The sequence below is a fragment of the Lepus europaeus genome, chromosome 3 (genome assembly GCF_033115175.1).
Source record: "Lepus europaeus isolate LE1 chromosome 3, mLepTim1.pri, whole genome shotgun sequence".
NCBI classification, from domain to species: domain Eukaryota; kingdom Metazoa; phylum Chordata; class Mammalia; order Lagomorpha; family Leporidae; genus Lepus; species Lepus europaeus.
In genome coordinates, this window is record NC_084829.1 from 87,694,485 (window position 1) to 87,711,514 (window position 17,030).

The window sequence follows — 17,030 nt, forward strand, 5'->3', positions numbered from 1 at the left end:
AATGCAATTAAAAGGTAAATTTATTTTGGTGCAGAATTTTTGGAAATCCAATCATAGTTTTTTCATAACACGCATTTCCCATGAAGTATTATTTATTTCTTTTTTATGTTACAAATCATAGCAATATTGTCTGTTATGGCTCTTCTCATGTAAGAACAACTGAAACCCCTTCATTTCAAAGGGAGAAGAGAAGTTAGATGTTTTAGTAACTATACATCTTGTATACTTTAACAATTCTTAGATATTATAGAAAATTAATAAACATATACAGAGACTATAATACAATACCCTATTTACAGACTAGCTGAAGATCGAATTTTAAGTAATCAAGTTTAAATGTACATAATTGTTAGCTCATTGACCATCTTATGTTCAAAGGGACTCCTGGTTGGTTGTGTAGGTTCAGTAGGTCTACTTCTCTTCCTCTAGTAGAATTTGCTCCTGGATTCTGTGGTTCATTCTTTGGTAACTTTCTCTATTACCATGAATATTTCATTTACATTCATTCATGTCTTAGCTGATGTCTTCATGAATAATAAACTGTTGTCATTTGCATAGGACTCTGCTTCCTGGAAATCTACAGTTCTCTCATTTACTAGGTCAGCCTTGTTTCCTGATAAAGCTATTACAATGTTAGGACTTATTTGCCTCTAAAGCACTTTAATCCAGTTTTTTGCTCTTGCAAAGGACTCCTCATTTGTGATACCATAAACAATGATGGCTGCTTGTGCGCCTCTGTAGTTCATTGGTGCTAGGTTATGGTATTATCCCATATTCCAAACTTTACTGTTGTGTCATCAAGACACTCAGTTTGGGTTAGAAAAGCTGCCCCAATGGTATGTTCTTGAAATTCATGAAATTGGCCTTTCACAAAACCAAGCACTAGGCTTGATTTACCAATAGCAGATTCTCACTGAAGTACCAGTTTGAACCAGCATTTTTTATTTCCAATATTTGTTCCATTGGGTCTTGTTGCTCCAAGATTAGTCATGCCCAAATTTGAAAAAAGTCCCTAATTTCAGACTCTTACATGAACGTTCCAGGATGAGATGTCAATTTTTTTTGGAGGTAAAGAAATCTGAGGCTGTGGCACATGGAGAGCCATGGGGCTGCAGCTTGCTGACAGCAAGGAGCAGGCATGGCCCAAAGGCGGGATCCAGGCAGAGTCTGTGGGGATGGCAGCATCTCCTCACTTTGCTCCTCTTACACTGGCTCCAATGAACTTCTAGATGACCCTTTGCAGTCCAGGGTAGAAATTGTATACAGATGAGAGAAATATTGAAGAGGAGGCCTGAAAATCTGAGCAAGCAATAGGTGCATATCTGAAAATAAGATATATTAATTCACTCTCAAGATTATTTTGAACAGGGCTTTTAGAGCTTAAATTCAAAATTTCTTCTATTCAGGTGATAGAGGAGGGTGTTTTAATGTCTTATGGTAGCCTTAACAAATGACCATGAATTAAGTGGCTTGAAAGGGTGACAGTGTGGGTGGGAGGGAGAGTAGGGTGGAAAGAATCACTGTGTTCCTAAATTTGTATTTATGAAATGCTGCATGAAGTTTGTATACCTTAAATTAAAAAAAAATAAAATCTATCATTGTCAATAAAAAGTGCTACGCTTAAAAAAATAATAATATCTTGCAGTTTTGGAGATTAGAGTGTGCAGTGGGTCTCACAGGTCTAAAATCAAGGGGTAGGCAGGACTGTTCCTTTCTGGAGGCTCTGGGGAGAATCCAGCTCACCCAGTGTCAGTGTTACTCCGACTCTCCTGCATCTGTGTTACTTGGAGGGTCCCTTGTTATTAACCTGGACCCATGATAATCTAGGATAATCTCCCTATCTCAAGGTAGTTGATTAGTAAACTTAATCCCATCTGGAACCTTAATTTTTCCTTTCCATGTAACAAAATGTACTCAGAAATTCTGGGATTAGGAGTTGGATATCTTTGGGGGATGATGTCTTGAACTTGTTCACTCTTTTCTTGCCAAAAGGTTGATAGAGAATAATAAAAGAAATTGACAGGATGGATGTATGGCATATTCACAAACCCAAATTAGGTAACCTCTCCTTTGCTTTTATTATTGTATATTGGTATTTTTGCATTAAAAGTCAAAAAAGGATGAAACTTAGTAAGAAGAGGTCCAGATTTTTGCAAAGGTGTGCACAGTTCTGCTTTCAAGTTAATCTTTTTTTTTGCTTTTTTTTTTTTTTTTGACAGGCAGAGTGGACAGTGAGAGACAGAGACAGAGAGAAAGGTCTTCCTTTTGCCGTTGGTTCACCCTCCAATGGCCGCCGCGGTAGGCGCGCTGTGGCCGGCGCACCGCGCTGATCCGATGGCAGGAGCCAGGTGTTTATCCTGGTCTCCCATGGGGTGCAGGGCCCAAGGGCTTGGGCCATCCTCCACTGCACTCCCTGGCCACAGCAGAGAGCTGGCCTGGAAGAGGGGCAACCGGGACAGGATCGGTGCCCCGACCGGGACTAGAACCCGGTGTGCCGGCGCCGCTAGGCGGAGGATTAGCCTATTGAGCCGCGGCGCCGGCCTTTTTTGCTTCTTTTGACAGGCAGAGTGGACAGTGTGAGAGAGAGACAGAGAGAAAGGTCTTCCTTTTTTTATTTTTTATTTCATAAATGAGATTTTACAAACTGCAACTTTTGTATTGTTGTGGCTCCCCCCCCCAACCTCCCTCCCTCCTGTGGCCCTCCCCTCTCCCTCTCCCATCCCACCCTTTATCGAGTTTCATTTTCAATTACCTTCATATACTGAAGATCAACTTAGTATATACTAAGCAAGGATTTCAACAGGCTGCATTCACACAACCGCACAAGGTATAGGGTATTGTTCAACTAGTAGTGTTTTTAAGTTTCATAGTAAAACACATTAAGGACAGAGATCCTACATGGGGAGCATGTACCCAGTGATTCCCGTTGTTGATTTAACAATTGGCACTCTTATTTATGACGTCAGCAATCACCTGAGACTCTTGCTATGAGCTGTCTAGGCTATGGAAGTCCCTTGAGTTCACCGACTCTGAACTTGTTTAGTCCAGGCCGTGTCACAGTGGAGGTTCCTTCCTCCCTTCAGAGAAATGCGCTCCTCTCCTTGGTTATTAGGAAATCTGCCCAAAGGCTCAGACAAGAAACTAGAATGCTGCACAAGGCTCTGGGAGGAATGAAAAGAGATTTCTGTAAAAATTGAAATCATAAGCTGGGGCTGGTGCTGTGGCGTAGCGGGTAAGGCCGCCTGCTGTGGTGCCAGCATCCCATATGGGTGCTGGTTCAAGACCCGGCTGCTCCACTTCTGATCCAGCTTTCTGCTGTGGCCTGGGAAAGCAGTAGAAGATGGCCTGAGACTTTGGGCCCCTGCACCCATGTGAGAGACCCGGAAGAGGCTCCTGGCTCCTGGCTTCGGATAGGTGCAGCTCTGGCTATTGAGGCCAATTGGGGAGTGAACCAACGGATGGAAGACCTCTCTCTCTCTCTGCCTCTTCTTCTCTCTTTGTGTAATCCTTTCAAATAAATAAATAAATCTTTTAAAAAAATCATAAGCTGTGTCATGTATAGATTTGAGGTCCATATTTACTCAACTTATAGGGAATCTCAAGCAAATAAATTTATATAAAAGTTTAAAAATGACCAGAGTAACCTCAGATCTACATAAGGAGATTTAAAATACCTTAAAAGATAAACAGGAAATCTTAACTGTAAGGAAACTTTCACAAAAAAAGTAATCCTTCATTAGAGAATGAGTTCAAAATAAAAATTTACAAACTGTAAGAGGAAATGTTCCACCACAAAAGAAAATCAGTTGTGCTAGTCACCTACTTACTGATTATCAGATCCTAATCCTTGGTGCTCTGATTTTATTGACAGAACTGGGTCTTCTGCCAGCTGTTGCAATATCGGGCTTTGTCAATAGATGGTACTGAGGTGGGACCCTGTAAGGCAGAGTGGAGGAGGGACTTCTCAGGTATTATGTCTTTTTTCTTCTTAGATTCACTACTACTTATGAATTAAGTAGGTAGAACAAATATTAGATTAAGATCCCAATTAAAAGAGAGTTGGTGACCTCAAAGATAGCTCTAAGGAAACTGCCCAGGATGCAGTAGAGGTCAGAAATAAAAAAAATTAAGGGGCCTAGCACTGTGGCACAGGGGATTAAGCTGATGCTTCCTGGATCACTGGTTTGAGTCCGGCCACTCCACTTCTGATCCAACTCTCTGCTAATGCCACCATGCAAGCATCAAATGACGGCCCAGGCACCGGACCCCTGGCACCTATAGGGATGGGGTCCTGGCTCCTGGCTTCAGCCTGGCTCAGCCTGGATCAGCCTTGGCTGTTACTGCCATTTGAGGAGTGAACCAGCAGTCAGAAGATCTCTTTCTCTTTCTCTCTCTGCCTTTCAAATAAATAAATATTTTAAATAAAAAGGAATTAAAAATTAAAAAGAAAAGAAGTACAACACGATGCAATAGATCAAGGATACACAATATATACCTGATAGGAATTCTTTTTATTTCTCTCTATTCTCTATAATGATATGTAGGTATGTAAACATATAGGTGTATTTCCAGAAAGAGACAATAGAAAGAATGGGAGAAGAGGCTGTATTTGAATAGATAGTAGCTGAGAATTTTTCAGAGCTGAAGAAATGCTGGTAGGGTTTAACTAGGATTATAGGGATGATTTAACTTTATGAAACCTAATGCAATTTACACATCAAAAACAGAGAAAAATATTCTCACTTATGTTAACAAACCTTAATAAACTTTGACTATAAATGAAATTATTTTTAAAAATAAAGATGTCCACCTAAAATGATGTAAGCCTCACCTTTATATGAAACATTAGAAAAATCCTCAAAGTCAGGAAAAATTTTAAAATGCATCCTAATACCACTTCTACTCAGTATTATACTGGAGTTGCCAGGCATCTCAATAAAACATAGGGAAAAACAGTGGCAAAGAGAATGGAGAAATAACTAACCAAATTGTCACCATCATAGATGGCCTGACTATGTACACATGAAATTTGAAAGAATCACCTTACTAACTAGCAGAAGTTACCAAAGAGCTCATCAAAGTTGTTATGTATGAAGCTATATACAAAATTAACAGAATTTGTATATGCAAGATAAAATTGGTTTTAAATGGAATTTAAAAGTGTTATCCTAGGGGCAGATATTTCATGCAGTGGCTATTGATTGGGATGTCTACATTCCATGTCCAAGAGCCTGGTTTGAGTCCTTGCTCTCATATTTATGATTCCATCTTCCTACTAGTGCACATCCTGAAGGGCAACAGATGATGGCTCAAACACTTGGGTCCCCACCATCCATATGAGAGATCAAGATTGTGTTCTAGGCTCCTGGCTTCAGCCTGGCCCAGCCCTGGCTGTTGCGTGCATTTGGGAAGTGTCTGTGGACAGAAGATCTCTATCTCTCTGCCTTTCAAATAAAATGAAAATAAATAAATTAAAAAATTTTATTCTGGGACCTGCGCTGAGGCGCAGTGGGTTAAAGCCCAGGCGCCAGTTCTAGTCCTGGGTGCTCCTCTCTAATCCAGCTCTCTGCTGTGGTCTGAGAAAGCAGTGGAAGATGGCCCAAGTCCTTGGGCCCCTGCACCCACGTGGGAGACCTGGAAGAAGCTCCTGGCTCCTGGCTTCGGATCACCGCAGCTCTGGCTGTTGTGGCCAGTTGGGGAGTGAACCATCAGATGGAAGACCTCTCTCTCTCTGCCTCTCCTCTCTCTGTGTAACTCTGACTTTCAAATAAATAAATATATCTTAAAAAAATTTTTATTCTTCATAGTCACAAAATTCTAATGTTTCTGAAATTAGACTTAATATCAACCATGAGTTTTACAGAGAAATTTATAAAAATTTATTAAAGGATATATATAAGAAGATCTAAATGAATAGGTAGTTATGCCATGCATTTTGACAGGAAGGCTCAGGACCTAAATGAAAGGTCTCTGTGAGTGAGATCCCAGTGGAAAGAACAGGTCATCAAAGAAGGAGGTACCTTTCTCTGAAGGGAGGAGAGAACTTCTACTTTGACTATGACCTTGTCTAAATAAGATTGGAGTTGGCGAACTCAAGAGGCTTCCATAGCCTTGGCAGCTCACAACAAGAGTCTTGGGTGATTACTGACATCATAAAAAAGAGTGTCAATTGTTAAATCAACAACAGGAGTCACTGTGCACTTACTCCCCATGTAGGATCTCTGTCCTTAATGTGTTGTACTATGTGAATTAATGGTATAACTAGTACTCAAACAGTACTTTATACTTTGTGTTTCTGTGTAGGTGCAAACTGATGAAATCTTTACTTAGTATGTACTAAATTGATCTTCTGTAAATAAAGAAAATTGAAAATGAACCTTGATGTGAATGGGATGGGAGAGGGAGTGGGAGATGGGATGGTCGTGTGGGGGGGAGGATGGTTATGGGGGGGGAAAAGCTGCTATAATCCAAAAGTTATACTTTGGAAATTTATATTTATTAAATAAAAGTTAAAAAAAGAAACTACTCTCTTTAAGTAACTTTTGATGTAGAGGTAAGTAAGTCTTTAAGGAAGGTTGTGTTAGATTGTGCTTAGAGAATGTGAACCCTATCTGTATTCCCACAAGCAGTGGTGGCATGGAGTTCTGAGAGAGAGGAGATCACCATGTTCCCAAGTTTGTATATTTTAAATGCATGAATTTGTATTCCTTAAACAAACAAACAAACAAAAAACCCACAAGAAAATCAAAGATAGAAATATGGTATAGGTAAAGTCTAGAATAAAACTAGTGTTAGGATAAATAATAATAGGCCAGATTTAGCGGTATTGATTATAAGGAAGAGGATTCCAATCTTAACTCAATTAATCCTAACATGACAAGATAAATTATAGATGACTAGTATGTAAAATACATAGCTTTTCACAACTGAGCTTAGTCTCCATTTCTGATAAATGATTGAGCAAACAGGAAGGATTAGAAAAAGAATCCACATTATAAGATAATGGAAAGGTTGAAATTTTAATATGTAATTTTCATAACATAAAAGTGGTAATATGCTGTTAGTATTTAAAATATGTTTTTAAAATAAAACTTTTAATTGAAAAAATTCTCATACATGAAAATACATGTTTTCCATAATTACACTAACTCCTCATCAATATACAAAATATTCATTGTTTTAATTTTAAGAATCACAGGGGTATGCATGTATGCATAATCATACAATTGAGATTCCCATTGCTCTGCCCAGGCGACTGAGCATCTTAGAAACTCTGTCTTATGTCCAAAGACCCCTAGCTAATAAGTGGTAGAGCTAAGATTTGAATAGGGACTTTCTGGATTCAGATCATGATCTATTACTACTACAAAATATGTAAGCATTAAGATAAGTATGGAAAAATTTACTGTTACAATAAATGTCTTCTCTCTGATGATTCTTTTTTTTTTTTTTGTTTCCTAATTTTTTTTTTTGAGTTTTAAGTGATTTTAAGTGAAAAAAGAAAAATGCATTTTATGGGAAGCGGAGATTTTCTATAACCTGAATTACTGTCTTTTCACAAATGGAAAGGAAGCATGCAGACACAAAGTACTTTGTGTATCCAGCATGGATCAGAGGTTCAGGCTGAGGGACTAACTTCCACTGTTAGCAGACACAAGGGATCTGTTTGTTTGCAGTGTCACCAAATAATCAACATCAAGCAGGAGTCGCTCCGAGGAAAGCTTTATAAAGGAGGCAGATGAAAGGTTTAATCCCCAAAAGAAACTGCTTTTCCAAGAAATCCCTCACCAGGGATTTTACAGCAAGCTTTAGAGGGGTGTCCAGGTTGTAGAAAAGGAGAAACAGGAGGGCCCTTCCTGATAAGTGACATATGTGTACATACATTGTATGTTCAGAATTCTGACACCAGACTGGTTTCTCAAAGTTGTCCTTGTTTGTGGTAGTCTTTCTCCCTGTAAGTGCAATGTTGTAAGATAAGTTTGCCTGGAACATCTTCTATAGAAAAAAATTCAAATCAGCCAGCGCCATGGCTTAACAGGCTAATCCTCCGCCTTGAGTCGCCGGCACACTGGGTTCTAGTCCCGGTTGGGGCACCGGATTCTATCCCGGTTGCCCCTCTTCCAGGCCAGCTCTCTGCTATGGCCAGGGAGTGCAGTGGAGGATGGCCCAAGTCCTTGAGCCCTGCACCCACATGGGAGACCAGGAGAAGCACCTGGCTCCTGGCTTCGGATCAGCGTGGTGAGCCAGCCGCGGCGGCCATTGGAGGGTGAACCAATGGCAAAAAGGAAGACCTTTCTCTCTGTCTCTCTCTCTCTCTCACTATCCACTCTGCCTGCCCCCCCCCCCAAAAAAAAATTCAAATCAACACACAGTTTCAGATTTTCTGACAATATTCCTATGTTCTCTCCTTGCCTAAATCCTATACTCTGGGTTACACCACCTAATACTGAGAACTCTAGGACTTCTCTTTCTGACTTCAAAGAATTGATATATGTGAGGTAAAGTCTTCCATTATGTTAATGTTGAAAATCACATAGCACAAAATAAAAATCTAACATATTATTGGATAAAAAAAAATGTTCTCTTTCAGACCCAATGCTGTGGCTCCTGAGCATCTGATTGAGGCTGGGCATTGGAGTGGCCCAGAAATTTCTACTTTAGAACTTGAATCATCATGGTTGCTGAGAATGTTTAGAGAAGGAAATTCCACTGTCCTCAAATTTCATGTAAAGGGAACTCGTGTTTGTGGAGGGAGAACTCTAAACATATCTGACTGTATTAAGTCATAGAATTATAGAATCCTATGTTATTAAAGCTGGAAGAAACCTTAGAAGTTTCTGGTTTAACCTTTTCGTTTTTCATCCATGGCAGGGATATTTAAAGCTGTGTCTAAAGGCACAATTGGGCTCAGCTCTTTTCTAATTTATCTTGACAGTCATAACGGTCAAACCAATTGTGTGTAGAAAGAGACATAGAGACAATTTCAAGTGGGGTATTAACCTCCTGATACATTATTTTAAATATCAGTCAAAAAAAAGCCAAAGTTTAGGAGCCCAGCTTATGTCGTATGTCATCCTGCATATTTTAAATGCACCACAGTTGAAATTTAAATGCCAAATTGTCTAGGTATCACATACTGCCAAATACGCCTTAAACAGACAAGGACTGTGCTATTTATAACCTGCAGAACACCATGAAAAACCTTATTTTCCTGAGCGTAAAATGTGGAAGCTGGGATGAAAGAGAGTGTTTCACTTGATTTATCAGCTTTAAAATATTGAAAATAAGGCATCCCCACCAAGACCTGGCTTCCAACACTTCTTGAGTATTTATCTGACTGAGTGAACTGTCTCTTTGCATCTGCTGCCTTGTTGATGGTTAGACTGACTGCTTTTTCAAAGCATTCTGAAAAATTGTCTTCCAGGTGGGTGTGAGTAGTTCACCAGGTGGGGAAATTTACTAAGATAAATCTTTAAAAGCCAACGCAGTTTTTCTGGAAAATATGGAGAGACACTTCTAGTGACTGTATATATAAGACAAAAATAGAGCTTGAAAGATACAGAAGGGTTTTGAGGCTTCTAAGCCACTTATACCCAGTCTTGAGGCATAGACCAGGATGGAATGGAATGAGCACAGATTTTTATTGGGGGAAATGCCTGTGTAAGGAAGTAGAATGGGAGCCAGGGATGGCTGGGAGAATCGTCAGACCACATGAGGCAAGTGTGACTCTGAGTGAGAGGGAGGAAGGTGGGTTGGAAGTGTCCCAGACTGCCAGTAGTCCAAGGAAGGTTTGACAAAGTTTTTGAGGAGCCCTGGACACCCTGTTGGGTGGTACATGATTCTCCCAGGAACCAGCAGCCCATCTGTCTGAGTATCCCTGTGATATGCAATCCTGAGCAGGCGCTGTCTGTGGGAAGTGGAGCTTTGCGGAAAAGGCTGAGAAGATTTTCACAGAAGAGCAGCTGGGGCCCTGGACAAGTTTCACTCCCTGTCATAGGATGCCTGCGATGCACATCATCACGACTGGTGACGATCTGGACCAGCGACTAAATCAGGAAGGCAGATGAGACTGCCTTCTCCCTGCCTTCCCTCTCCACCAAGTCTCTTTCCCTTTCTGGGGTGATTCTTCTTCCCTCTTCCTCTTAGACATCCAGTCAGAATCTTTGAGATACTTTTGACTGTTGAGAAACAAGTTGCTCTTGGAAAATCTTTGGCTTTTGTAGCTCTTGAAAAAAAATAATAAAAAAATAGATATATACATTCATACGTCTTTGTTCTTGAGTGACTTAGTTTTGATTTTTAAAAAGGTTTATTTATTTATTTAAGAGGTAGAATCACAGACAGAGAGAGGGAGCAACAGAGAGGCCTTCTATCCTCTGGTTAACTCCCCTAATAGTCATGATGAATCTAGCTGGACCCATCAAAAGGCAGGAGCCAGGAGCTTCCTCAGGGTCTCCCACGTAGGTACAGGGCCCAAGCACTTGGACCATCTTCTACCGCCTTCCCAGGCCACTAGCAGGGAGCTGCATTGGAAGTGGAGCATCAGGGACTTGAACTGGCACCCATATGGGATGCCTGTACCATAGGCAAAGGCTGAACCTACTAAGCCACAGTACTGGCCCCTTATTTTTAAATTTTTTAGAATGTATAAATCAAGTGAAACATTCTCTTTCATTCTATCTTTCACATTTTACACTTAGGAAGATGAGATATTTTCTTGGTGTTCCATAGGTTATAGATAGAACAGTCTTTATCTATGGCATATTTGCATTTATATTTCAACTGCAGAGCACTTAAAATATGCATAATAACACAATTTTTAAAAAATGATGTTAATTTTGAGTTATGGCAGTGAGACTCTTTACTAAGACACAGTAGAGGCAAGTTTTTACTGTTCACATTGTATCAGAGATCCAGGGACATTGCGACTACAGAGGATGAATCCAGACAGCAAGGCTGTGGTATATTGAGAGCCAAGGTAAAATTGGAGGACACCTTTAATGGGGTGCATCATGTTCTGCTGTCCCAATTGCCCCATGTTTCTCAGGAGAGACCCACGAGGACAGTGACAGAAAGAGAACCTAGAGCTTAATTTAATCGATTCTGGGGTGCCGGCAAAGCAGGAGCTACCTTGCTAAGTCCTACTCTGCTGTTAGGACAGACAGGGCACAATAAATGTTTAAACAGTACAGAATGTCATCAACTGCTTTTCCTCTCTGGTGATATTCTCTTGCAGTTGCTGAGCTCTACTGGGATCTCAAGAGGTTTGTTTGCTGCAGATTGACTGCACCTTATCAAACTGAGGCTCATTTTCTGCCCCCTCCCCTGCTGCACTCTGCACCTGCTGATGTTGTTTATCTGTTTTGTGGTGTGACCCAGGAAAAGGTAACAATTTCCAGTGTGCTCAAAGCATTCCTAATTCCCTCAAGGTGAGAGTCCACAGGCAACTTCTTAGTTGAGCACTGTGGGGGAAATACGTTACTGACCATGGTGGAAATATGGAATCTGCAGCCAGTTGGGGCCTTACAACAGGGAGAGACCTGTGGGAAAAAGGTGCACCATCTCTTCAGACACTCTTATTCAAATTTTCACTCAAGTTGTCTCTTATTGCTCTCCGATATTGGCTGTGGTTTAAACTGAATACAATTCAATCATTTTGCTTTCATTGCTGCCTCAAGGATATCTTGGCATTTTCTTCTATTTTCGACTAATACAGCATATTGCTATTACTAAGTTTATAGACTATGCTTTTGTTTGGGAAAATGAGCTGATTTTTTCAATAGAGTAGAATTCAGTGCCACTAATATACTTTAAAATAACATTTTAAAATTGCCTTTTTCCCCCTACTTAGACGTTTATTCGCTTTTCCAACATACAATTTTTATGGATGAGATTTCCATTTAACACTACGATTTAGATTAAATTACTTTCTTAAAATCACATTGCTCCTATAGTCTACTTAGTTTTCTAATTCCCATATGCTTCACTATTGCCGAGGAAACTTCATCTATATAACGTGAGTGAAGAGGCAGCCTTCATTCACAACGCAGCACAATCTGTTAAAGTGGTAAATATTACCCATTTCCATTATTAGTGCTGAAATGGAATTTTCTCTTGCTGCATTTTCAAGATGTGACATAATTAGATAGCAAGCATGGAAAAGTCAGAAATAGTGGAAGCTCACAGTTGTCATCAGTATCCGGAAAGCTCGAATTCAGTCTGCCTTGCCTGGCTCCTGACACGGTCACACGATGCCCCCGGGCCATCTCATTCTCTGTATGAATTATAGGGTGCTATGTGAGCTTTGCAGGGACTGGGGTAAGGAAGCGTGAAGCACAGTTTCCAATTCTGTATTGGATTTCAGACTGAACAAGAACAGGGAAATTCTTGCTTGCTTGATGTTTCAATTATTTTCAGCCTGTTACAGGTTCACCTTCCTAGCTCTGAGATGAGGCTGAGTAGTTCTTCATTGTCCCAGGCAGGCTTCTGACTTTGCCTCTCTTTATTTGAATGGCAGAGTGACACAGAGAGAGGACCCCCCCCCCCCCACACACACACTGATCTCCTGTCTGTCTGCTGGTTCACTCCCAACCTGTCTGCAACATTCAGACCAAAGCCAGGACCAGACCAAAGCCAGGAACCAGGAAATCCATCTGGGTCTTCTTTGTGGATGGCAAGGACCTAAGTGCTTGGTCCATCACCTGCTGCCTCCCCCAGCACATCAATAGGGAGTCGGAGTGGAAGTGGAACAGCCTGGACTCCAACTGATGCTCTGATATGGGATGCCAGTGTTCCAAGTGGCCGCTCAACCCACTGTACCAAAATGCTGTTCCCTGACTGCTCCGTTCGTGACTACAAACCAGAATTGTAAACAAAATAGAACAACAGCCCTTGGTGCAAAAGTGATGTGGAAATCAGAGCAGTGCACAAGTCCTGGTAGAAATGAGGGGAGGATAGGGGAAGGGAAGTCTGTGTGTGTGTGCTTGGCGTGAACAAATGTTGTTGAGAGGGGGTGGCATTGTGGTATAGCAGGTAAAGCTGTGTCCCATTTGTGTCCTGGTTGCTCCACTTTCTGATCCAGGTTCCTGATAATGGCTTGGAAAAGCAGCAAAAGATGGCCCAAATGTTTGGGCCCCTGACACTCATGGGGGAGATCCAGATAAAGCTCCTGGCTCCTGGCTTCAGCTTGGCCCAGTCCTAGCTGTTGTGGTCATTTGGGAGGTAAACCAGCAGATGGAGAATCTCTCTGTGTTTCTCCCTCTCTCTGTAACTCTTTCAAATAAGTCAATAAATATATTTTTTAAAATAGTGATTCAGAAAGGAAATAGGCTAACTGGAGAAAAGCTCAAAGAAGAATTTTTTTTTTTTGTAACATGGTTATCCTAAATAGCTTTATAGTTTTGTTAAACCAAACTGAATTTGGTCTTAATCTGCTACCATACTTGGATGATAAGTTTGACTTAAAGAAGCCTCCTTACATGATGAACTGTACTCTTCTTTTATCTGTAAACAAATTGTAATCCAACATTAGAGTATATCCTAATAAACATGCCACTGTGTCCCAACCAATCACAACAGCAGAATCTGCAGCCTGTCAGAGGCTGATAGCTGCCAGAACAAGACCATATAAAGCAGTGGCTGGTACTGCCAGTGAAGTTGTTTATGTGTATCACTTTATTTTCTCTAACATGACCTGTATATATGATGGGATAGGACATGGAGAACTATCCGTGGTGTGGGATTGTTACCTGGTTCTGGAACACTTTTCCTTGCTCGAATAAACTTTGTAAAATTTAACTGATCTTAGTTTTCCTTTTAACAGTTAAAAATCAGATTCAATTTTGGTTACCAATCTGTTAAACAAAAACTTTTATTTCTTCTACAGGGCTGGTGACATTGTAGCTTATGCCAATGCTTTCATTGAGTGCATGAGTGGAATCCAACTCAGCTTTCCTTCTTTCACTCGAGTTGTACATTAATCACTGATACTAGTCTGGCTTGTCTTATTGCTTAACCAGTTGTTGCCTACTCTCTCATGTTGTTATTAGACCAGACTATATTGAGCATTCCAGACAAACTTAATACAATAGCACACCTTGATTTGTTTTAATAAACAGTGGATAAAATTGCTGGTTTCACTAGAGTGCTCTGATTTGTAACTCCCAATGGAAATCTTCCCTTTGATTATGTGCTTTGGAATTAGAGAGATGTGAACCTTTTGTCTTGCTTACAAGTTGTTTGTGGGTACTGAGAAGAGGGCTAGATGGAATCCCAGGAGCCATGTCTTTTTAATATCTATTCTACTGGCAACAAAACTATGACCTCAGGTAAATTGCTTAACGTTTCTGGCCTGTTTCCTCATATGCAAAATTATAGAAAGGGACTTTATGATCTCCCTTAATGATTTAGGCATGTCTGAAAATCTGCAGGATATGAATAACACGAGTAGAATTCTCTGTTTGATATTGTTCAATGGATGAAAAAGGAGAACATCCAAGATTATTCATCTTTGTGGGTGCTAAACAAACTTTTGAGATTATGTCTCTTTGACAGTTGTCTGCAGCATGCCAGTTAAAAGTTAAAGTTTCTGTTACACATTACAGTAAACTTTTCAAATGATCTGTCTTCCTTGTTGACTTGATGATTTTGGTTCACAAGTTTGGCCTCTGGTGTGGCCATTAGTAAAGAGATTTTCTACCTCCTTTCTAGATCTGATGCTCAAAGGTACATATTCCCAGCTCTTTTCCAAGGTTTAGAGCAATGACTGACTCAACCATTCTATGTGTGGCCAAAAGAACTCAATTACAAGAGTATATCTTGTTGTTTGAGAATACTTGTGTAGTTTCTATGTAAATGATTTCCTAACTTAAACTTCTGTCATCTCATGAAAATGTTTTGACTAATAATCTTCATATCATGGCCTGGATGTAGATGTAGCCCAGACATTCAAGGAATAATAATTGGTGTGCAAGTGGTTGTCATTTGTGTTGGAGTTACTAAATGCCAGGTACTGTGTACTATACATGTCTTACCATTTATAGTCACAATCCTATTTTAATGTTATCAGAAATTTTATAAAGAAGGAAATATTATTGTGTGCCCATCTTGCAAAAAATGAAAGTGGAGCCCAGCAGGATTAACTGACTTCTCCAGAATTAACGTAAGTAAGAGTTGTTAGAACAAGAACTCAAATCCATGTCAGTTTTACCAGGAAGCTTTGTTTCCACTTTACTACACAATTCCACATCATTGGGCCATCATCTTCTGCCCAGGTCCCAGTTCCTTCATCTTCATTCTCCACATCCCTCGTCTCTATAACATTATGGTGTTGCTGTAAATGCCAATATGCTTTCTGAAACACAGGTTTACTTTGAAGGATGTATGTTGGTGCCCTAATAATTGAGTATCCTGGCACTTCTCTTCCAGTGTGCAACCACTGGAAAATACCTGGGAACTCACATATTTCTGTTTATATCTTGAGATTGCTATTTCCTGAATTTAAGGTGATTGCTCCAAATTTAAATTAAAGTCATTTTTCCCATCAAAAACAAAAGTGCCTCTCAGGCAACAAATGAGCAGAATATTTCCCCAACAGGTCCTTTAATTTTCAGATGCTTGAAAATGAATGAAGATTAAAGGCTTTTTCATAGACCACTTTCCCCTCCGGGAAACATTTGAGCATGTCAAGAATAAGCATCATTTAAAAAATTAATAAAGCAAGTTGAATTTTAAATATGTTTCAAAAAGTAGATTTGTACAAAAACTATGCTGTTTTGTGCCATGCAGTCTTTTTGGGCACTCAATGGGTTATTTTTCCTACCCCAACACATGTTGTGAGTATATATAGGCTTTGGAGTTCAGGACATCTTAATTTAATTGGAAAGATCATTACCATTCAACTTATTTGTATGTTGCAAAAAGCTCCACAAAAAGGTATCTGTGTCCTTGCAGATAAGGATGTTCCCATTTAGATTAACTGAAAGAAAAACAAGACTGACAATGAATGTTGCCTTTTAAAAAATAAATAATCTGATTTTCAAATAGCATCACAGAGTCACTGTGGAAATAACTGTCATTCTGTCAGATAGAATTGGCCTAGTTTGCTGTGGACTTTCTTCAATGACAAGGGGCCTAAGGAATGTTTCAGATTCCCGGTTGAGTTCTTTCTTCTGGAGAAGTAGCAACTGTTTGACCATCCCTCTTTGTTCAGATGTGTGTTAGTGCTTTCTGTCTTCGTCTTTGAAATTGTTTAGGCAAAACTAGGATCAGCCCTAGACAAAACCATGGTGGAGATGAGGCTTGTTCGAAGTATCCCCTAATTTTCCTTCTAGTGTCCTCTCCCAGGGGGCGTATGCGAGCCCAGTTTCTGAGACCAGGGAGTCTTGGCTTATTGCCTGTCACCCTGGCTTCTGCCCTGAAGACTGGGTACCATGTAGCTGCCTTCTCTCTCAACGCCGCTCCCCACACGTGGTCTGGAACACCCCTTTCATCTTGCCTTTCATTAGTGCTTACCTGACCAAGTTCCATTTTCCCAGGGTGACTGAGGCTAATGTGATAAACGAATGACTGATACTGGGTGAGCAAAACATTAGCATTTAAATGGGGACCTTCTGAAGGATGACACACTTAACAGGGAAGAGGTCTTCAGAGCAAGCGATTTCAGACACCGATGACGGGACCAGGTCAAAGATAATTTTGTCAGATGGGGCCTTGAGGTTGTGCGAAGGGTCGGCCCCAGTTTCCAGCCTCCTCTCGCCGTCAGGGTTTCAAACGTCTGCGGCAGAGTCCCAACAGCTTTCGCAGGACTTCCGACATAAGTACTTTGACCCAAGAACATTTCCTCCTCTTCTGGATGGGATCCACCTTTCCTCCTTCAGAGGAGTATCCTGTTCTCCCAGCAGCTGAAAATCAAACCTCTGTGGTGGGAAGGAAATGTGATTAAAAACGTGGCAAGTGGTCATTTTGAAAAGTTCTGAATCCAGAGCCTCGGCTTTCCCGAGCTCCGGGGGCACCGGTCACATCGAACTGCA

At 40.5% G+C, this 17,030-nt stretch overlaps 1 pseudogene; it reads right to left on the bottom strand.

The window, feature by feature from the left end:
- Positions 1-332: 332 nt before the first annotated feature.
- LOC133756595 (ras-related protein Rab-5A-like) lies at positions 333-991 on the bottom strand (annotated as a pseudogene).
- Between the last annotated feature and the right edge of the window lie 16,039 nt (positions 992-17,030).